Below are 9,037 nucleotides of genomic sequence, written 5' to 3'. Positions count from 1 at the left end.
AGTATCATTTACTATTTTAACATAAAAAAGTTCTTATCGATTTATATCTTTTTCAGAAAAAATTGTAAAATTAGTCTTGTAAGTATAGGGATGGCAAAATTAGTCCTATAACTACTAGACTTGTAATTTTAGTTCTGTATGTTTTAATTTAGAGGCAATTTTGGTCCTTCATGCCAAAATTACCTAAAAATTAATCGAACAAATTGGGGTTTAGGGTTCCGGCTGCGAACTAGTCTCAACTTAAACACGTGATGTCTTGCGTGGTTGCTGATGTGGTAACGGCCAGTAATTTTGGCCGCAAGGATCAAGATTGTTACTAAATTAAAACATATGGGAGAAGTCAACCGATGAGGAGGCCGTGACGTAGATGGTGCCATTTACGGAATATGATCGAAGAGATGTGTGCGCCATGGGGAGATGAACACAAGGGTGTTGGTCCGTCGGGGAGATGACAGGGAAACTAGTGGCGGGTGCGGCAAAAAAGTGGCGGAAATGAAAATGGAGAGAACTGGCTGGATAATAGACGAAAATGGATGGACTTGAGTGCAATCAACTCGCCGGAGGATGAGGAGTTGATTGGTGGTGGTCTCAAACAGTGGATAGGTCGGACAGCAGCGAATCGAGAAGAGAGAGAAAAAAGATCTAAGTTTTGGGCAAGATTATAATTAGCAATTGACTATGCATTTGAACTTCAATTGAACACATGTTGTAGGGTTGGAATCAACGTCAAATGGCGAGTTTGATAGTGGTGCGCGTGGCCAGAGATGTGTGGTAAAAAAATTTCGGCGACCAGCTGTGAGGTGGTGGTGTTGGGTGGTGGTTAACCATTTTTTGTCACGTCATCATCCACGTAGGATGCTGATTGTGTAAATAATATCCATTTATCGCCGAAACTTTATGCCCCAATTTGATTTGTTAATTCTCGGTCAGTTTTGTTCGGAAGGACAAAATTTGCTACAAATTTAAAGCATAAAGAACTAGAATTGACAGTCTCATAATTACGGGACCAATTTTGCCAACCCCCTTGCATACCGGACTAATTTTCAATTCTGCCTTTATTTTATAATCTCATTTTATTAATTTTAGCCAAAGTAAATAAAGAAAAATATTTTTTTATAAGTATTATATTTTAAATTAGATTTAATTTAATAATTTGTACAATTAGTAATTTTTATCATTCATAATCCAAACATAGATTATGTCATTCTATCCTCATCAAATCATAAATTGGACTTTTTTTCTCCAAAAATCATAATACACTCTATGAAGCCACCTTCTTCACCCCCACAAAATAGCTTTTCTGAATTATGTGTTGTCTGTTAATTTTTCATTATATATTTTCAATAAAATGAGATTGAATTTATTTACGAAATAGAACGTTAATTGATAAGAACATTTTTATGTCTAAAGGCACATAAAAATAACCTAAAAATTTTCATATGGTACTAGTGTTACTTATAAAATCTCACCAAAATGAAGAAAGTCTAAGTTCATCGTTCTAAATTAATTTATTTTCTATATTTAATAAATGATCAACATCCAATTTAAGATAATACCATTATTAATTTAATCCTTTTCACTAAAAATAACAATATCTTAGGGAAAATTTAGCCTAATGAAAATTCAGGAAAAAAAATCTCTTAGAGTAAATAGAGAATAATTAAAATTAGAGTTGGAGAAAGAAAATTAATCCGCGCGTTAACCAAAATAAAACTCATGAATTTGGTTTGTTTGGCAGAGGTTAATTTCGTTCAGCTCCGCTAATACAATTTACTAATACCAAAATAACCAAGATTTGAAAGTAAATGAGCTATAAAATTCAACAAAAAAAGTAGAATAATGGAACCAATATATGTTTATATATCATCTTCCAACGTTTATTAATACCATATGTTATTCAATACATGACATAAAATACGAAAAACATTATCGTAGAACCATTTTAATGCAAATACAACGTAGTAATACTAACGACATATTAAACTGTTCAGAAGAACTACATGATATGATCCAACGTACAACAGGTTTAATTTTGAACCCTAACCGATCATAGGAACCCTATTAACATTGCCGTTGTTATCGACATAAACCCATACTCGGTCGCACTGGAAAGTAGGAATGACAACTGTTTCTGGTGGTACAATGATGGCAGTTACCAAAGGGTTTTCCCTTTCAATAGTAGCAACCGCGATGTCTCCCGACTGCCCCAGTAGCTCAGGCCATGAGCTTTTACCTACATATACAACGAAAACTTGCATTAACTTATTTTGTTAACTATAATAAAAAAATAATATTAGTGACTATTAATCTCAAAGGATAATATTAAGTGAATATAAATATTAGCTTTCTTATAATATAATTACTATAACAAGAATTATATATATATAATTACAACGATAAATAATTAGTTGCACATCTATATATATTGCTAATGCAAATTATAATGACTAATTATTTATTGTCAGTAAGTTGTCATTATACATGTGGCACTAATTGTTTCGAGCTCTCAAATTTCAGCACAGTTAAAAATAAAGTTGAATTTATTTACAAAAAAGACAAAGCAGCTAGAAGCACCTCCCAGGTTCTTCTAACTTTTGGTTTAAAAACACTTTTTTTAGTCATTTCAAAAGTAGAAGTTGGTATCTCAAACACTTCAAAACTGCCTTCTATGGAGTCAAAAGCTTAAAAGCGCTTTTTTGAAGCACTTGCAAATACTCCCTTCATGGCCATGTGCTGGACACGTGTCGTAAACCCTTAAATTATAGCTAAAAAAGTGAATGAGGATCAAAGTGTTAATTTTTATAAGTTATGAGACTAAAAATACTAATTTCCTAATGAATGGGTGAAAAAAAATTTAAACAAACCTAGTTTATAGGGCCAAAATTGCTATTTTTCCTTTTCGGGTACATACCTTGGCACTCAGATGACATACTTAGCTTCTGGTTGTGTAGATCTCTTTACGTTTGGTTTAGGATGAGATTGATGGGTTTTGGTGTGTTGGATAAATGGGTATTTATAGGGCAACAATTGAAGGTTTCTTGTTGTCTAATTTTGAACTTTTGGGCAGTTTTGAGTAAGGAAATTAACTATTGAGATGGTGTTCGAATTGTATTCGTTTGTTGACATAGAAAAGTAAACTGAGATATAAATGATAAGGATTGTTGTGGATGATGAATACGAGTAAGTCAATATCTCATAACGTGTAGAAAAAGGATTTTGCTATGTGTACTTGGGCTTTGAAAAAATTCATCATAACATCAATAGTAGCTGCCAAGACTTGAATATTTTGAGAGCTATAAGCCGGTGTAGGAAGGTATATTCTCCGGGTAAATTATACTGACATAAGGTTAAATCTAACTATAGAGAATTTTATTATTATTATTTTTTTAAATTATAGGTATACCGGGTGTTAACGTAACTTCATTAGGTATTTGTATAAAAAACCTCGCCATTAAATAGGAGTGAACTTGTAATTACCACTAAAATATTAAGAGGTGTATTTATAATTTTACAAAAAGAATAAAGATTATGTTTTTAATTAAACCTAACTTTATAGGGCATCTAATAGGGGAAATACATCAAACTTGATAAAGGACCAAAATGTCCCGACGACTAGCTTGGAAAACAATTAATCAGATAGCTACCGTCATGATACGTGGCCCTTACGGATTCTGACTCATCAAGGCCTATAAATACATTAAAAGCCCATTTCACAGGTACATATTTATGACATCTAGACTGCGCTCTGATTGAGATCGTACGTTGTGACCCCCTTATAACCTCGAACCCTCTCCTGACTTAAGTTTTAAAAGGTTTTAGTCGAAAGCCACCTCAACTAGCTTAATGTTTCATGTGTAGGCCAACCTAGTACTGTCCGGGTCAAATACTTACCTTACTCATCCACCAAATAAGATTACATTCATTGCCAAGTTAGCTCATCAAGGACCTCTACTCGGCTCAGTTGACGCCCTTTGTGGAAACGGCTTTAACACAATGGGCTCGTCACCTAGAGATAGGTAAAGAAGCTCTAGGCGAAACAAGAGATCTCGATCATTTTGAAGAACACCAAAGAGGGAAAGGGAAGATGAAAGAACACCTGGACTAACCTTCAAACAAGAACAAGGGAAAGAGGGTTGTTATCGAGGAGGCAGGGAGTGGTGCTAGGTGAGGAGTCTTAGACCAACATCGTAAGAGGGATTTTAGAGTGGAGCAAGGTGGTACAGACTTGCTGTTGCAGTGTAGGAATAGAGCAAGATGCTGCAGAGTTGCTGAAGACGAAGTTGCTAAGGGATTCTAAGAAATAATCCTTTAATTTTAGAATATTTTTACTTTCAGTCTCTCTATGAAATTTTATTAAAAAAATGATAGATAAAATCACATACAAGTCACGTGGTTGTTTAGTCTTCGTTCTAAAAAGATAAATATCCATCATGTTATTTATATGTGGTTTTTTTCATCAATTTCTTAATAGGAATTGGTACGAGTACTGAAAATTAGAATTTTTGCAAATTTTAAAATTAATTTCGATAATTCTATAAATAATAGAACTTAAAATAAATTAGATCTAAGTTTCTGAATCAAAAATATAATTTCCCTTTTTAATTCACAACTCATTCAATTCCCTTTTTAATTGTTTTGTTTTCACAACAGCATTTGGTCGTAATTGCCCTAACCAGCTTGCAAAATTTCAATATTTTCAACCATGCGTGTAAATGCTATCTTTCATATCTTTCCAGTCAAAAACCAAATTGTCAAACTATGAAATATTATAATTTTATGTGAAATCCATTTCAAAATTAAGTATCTACATACTATTCTACCAATGACAAAATTAATGGCAAAGCTACATTTGACTAAGAGGCTATTTCGCTAAATTTATTTGAAATATTTTATAAGCTTTTGTATTTTATAAGATGTTTTAAAAGTTTAAAAATATTTAATTTTATTTTAAAATTAAATTTTTAAAGTTTTTGAATAAATAAGATGTCTGAGCTTATGAGATATTAGAATGTTTGACATAAGAAACTTTTCATACTGTAGTAATAATTGGCAAAATAATATTTTTTGTCCCATAAATTAGGCCCGTTTTACTTTTAGTCCCATTCATTAAGAGATTAACGCTTTTAGTCCTGTAACTTTAAAAAATTAGGACTTTTGGTCCTCATCCACTTTTTTGTCTGCAATTTAAAGGTGTAGCGTACATGCCTAGTATGTGACCGTTAAGTATTTTTGGCTGGAGAGAAAAAATTAATTTTTTTTCCCTTCATGGAACCATTTATGAGGAAAAATATAACTACATTTGAGGGGAAAAATAAATCTTGAAGGAAATTAGAGCAAAAAACACAGTAATTTCTCTCTTATTCTCACAAAATTGAATCCTATCCTTCTTATATTTATATAAGTTGAAGCCAAATAGAAACAACACAAAATCATGTCTTCCACAAGTGAATCAAGCAGGCCAAATGAAGCATTCATATGCTACTATTGAATAAAGTGCCAATTTGACCTTTAACCAAAAATACTTAACGGCCTCGTGCTAAGCACGGGACCTACATCGTTAAATTGTAGATGAAAAAGTGCATGAGGACCAAAAGTGTTAATTTTTGTAAATTATGGGACTAAAAATGCTAATCTCGTAATGAATTGGACCAAAAGTCAAATGGGCCTAACTTGCAGAACTAAAAATGCTATCTCCCCTAATAACTGAAAAAGCCATCAAACTATTAGATTTTTAAATTATATAAATAGATAATTTTGGGGCAGGTAAAAATAAAATACTAAGGAGGAATGATATATATCAGCAACAGGTGGCCGCTGCAAGAAGGGCCATATGTTTAGGATGAGGGTTAGAGTCCCATTTGCTCACAAAGAATGTGATAAACTTATAAATTTTTATTCAATTACATGTCCTGGTAATAAAGTATATTATATCATTACTCAAAAAATTATAGAATATTATATATTAATTATATTGTAAATTTGCCTATTGTACAATATATATTATGTTGGATGTAATATTTTAAAATTGTATTGATAATTTATTTTTAAAAAATGTACAATATATATATAACACACAAGCAAAAATTATGTAAATCTTTTATCAGTTATGTAAAAAAATATAAGGATTGTAAATTTATAGAGTTTATACAAATTCTATATTTTATAAAAAAATTATAAATTTTGGGTAGTGTTTATTTTAAATAATTTTTTTACAATAATTTAAATTATATTTACAAGAATGGTTGTAATAAACATATTTTTGGAGGTCTAAATGATAAGGTCTTTATCGTCATAAAAAATTGGTCCATATTATGAGGGGCTATTTTGTTACATTTTTTTTGTTTAGAGAGAATTTTTTTAACAATATTAATAATAAAATTCGATTTAACCCCTATTATTATTGTATGGATGAATTTTTCAAAGAAAAGTACGTATAACAACATACCTTTCTGCACACGTTATAAGGTATTAATTGATTTGAAGATTTGCATGCATGCGTACATTCATCGTTGTCATGATCCACAACAATCCTTATCATTTGATTGTGTCTGTGTTTTACTTTTCTATTTCAACAAACAACAATTCAACTCCGACACTGTTTCAATAATTCATTTCCTTACCTCATATTTAGCTGCCCAAAAGTTCAACATTAGACAGCAACAAATATCAACTGTTGTCCTATAAATACCCTATTATCCAACACACCAGCACGCATCAATCTCGTAGAAAACCAAACATAAAGAGATCTAAACAACCAAACGCTAAGTATGTCATCCGAATGCCAAGGTACGTATTCAAAAAGGGAAAATAGTATTTTTGGCGGTGTAAGTTAAATCTGTTTTACTTTTAGTCTCGTTCATTAGGGGATGTGTACATTTAGTCTCGTAACTTATAAAAATTAGCATTTTCGTCCTTATCTATTTTTCTGTCTACGATTTAAGATTGTAGGTCACGTGTCCAGTACATGGGCGTTAAGTATTTTTTGTTGAAGGAAAAATTAACGTGTTTTCTATCTTATGACTATTTTTGTGGGAAAATATAACTACATTTGTGAGGTAAAAAATAAATCTTGAGGGAGACCGAGAGGGGGATTTCTCACTTTTCTTACAAAAATTGTATCCTGTCCTTCTCATATTTCTGAAGTTAATTCTAGGTAGAAGCAACGCAAAAAATTATGTCTTCCACAAGTGAATCAAGTAGGCCAAGTGGAGCATTCTTATGCTACTATGAGAAGAAGGGTCAATTTTTTTTGCAACCAAAAATACTTAAAGGATTATAGACGGAAAAGTGGATGAGGATCAAAAGTACTAATTGTTGTAAGTTACAGGACTAAAGGTGTTAATTCCGTAATGCATAGAACTACAAGTGAAAATAGCCTAATTTAAAGGACCAAAGATGCTATTTTTCCTACTTAAAAACCAACTTCAAAAAGACAAAATATTTTGGGATCATCATAGTCTAGATCACATTACATTATAGTATATAAAATGTAAAGCTAATACATGTTAATGCAAAATTTTATTGTGTATATATAGGTAAGAGCTCATGGCCGGAGCTACTGGGACAGCCCGGAGATGTTGCGGTTGCTACCATTGAAAGGGAGAACCCTTTGGTAACGGCGATCATCGTGCCACCGGGAACAGATGTCACTGGTGATTTTCGGTGCGACCGAGTATGGGTTTATGTCGATGACAAAGGCAATGTTAACAGGGTTCCTACTATTGGTTAGGGTTCAAATATGTGATCGGATCATATGGATTGTGGTTTGATTTGTTGACAGTTTAATGTCTTTTCTGGTATTATAGTTATGTTGTATTTGTTTTTAAATTGTTGTAGGAATAATGTTTTTTCGTACTTTATGTCATGTAATAAATAACATATGGTATTAATAAACTAGTGTTGGAAGCTAGATAGATGCTAATGGGTTTAGCTTATGACGTCATATATTTTTGTATATAATTGAGAGGCTATTTGATAATTATTAAAAAAATTAAATATAATTACAAATAAAGCATAAGTTGAAATTAGAATATAATAAAACTTGAATGGAGTAAATTGAAGCTCAGTATGAAATACGTATGCTGACGATGAATTCTTACCACATTCTTCATGACAATATTGCTTAAATAAAAATTGCTTGAATGATTTTCAAAACCGTCAATCCAATTGACTTTTGGTCACTCATTTCAACAATAATTGGTTTATTCTTACTATAGTTAATTTATTAAGTTCCATTGGGTCTATTGACCAATAAGTAACTATATGTACTATTATTTAATTATATTATATAGTAGCAAGGAATTGATAGAAAATTAATAAAAATATTAGAAAATTATATTTGAGAAATATAATGGTTATATTGAAAAGAAAAATTAGATTCTCTTGATAATTTAATTTAAGGATATTATTAAGAATGGTAATTATAAAGACATGAAGAGTTTGATTAAGTAAATTCTTGAGAATTGGTTGATAAATTAAATATATACCTTGAAGGTTTAGGAAGTCTAGTTATTTAGAAGAAAATGGAACGTAGGTTTGGATTTTAATATAAATAAAATATTAAAAAGATTGGCGAAAATGTACGGATATTATTAATATCTTATTAGCATTTATTATATTTTCAATATATTGATTATATATATTATACTTTAATATAGGACGCGACGATAAAATATAGGGCTGAGCAGCTTGTTGTATTAACATAACCGTTTGAAATTTGAGGTAAGTATAACTAATTGGATTTGTGTCTATATATATATATATATTTGTATGAATATAATATATTGATTATTGGATTTATATATATGTGTGTGTGTATTTATATGGATATAATATATTGATTGTTTATATACTTGACCGTACATGTCAATTATTTGTCTGGATTATCTGGATATCTGTGATATCTGTGGTGTTGTTGGACGAAAGTCAGATGAATAATTGTGTGATCTTATAATTGATTGTTGAATGCAATCAATTGAAAAAGTTATTGACGAGAAAATAAATATTAAATGGAGTTGAACGTTGAAGTTAATGATGT

This window comes from Sesamum indicum, linkage group LG2, assembly GCF_026168435.1.
Source record: "Sesamum indicum cultivar Baizhima isolate 11 linkage group LG2, ASM2616843v1, whole genome shotgun sequence".
NCBI lineage: Eukaryota > Viridiplantae > Streptophyta > Magnoliopsida > Lamiales > Pedaliaceae > Sesamum > Sesamum indicum.
Note: the sequence above shows the minus strand (reverse complement) of the source record.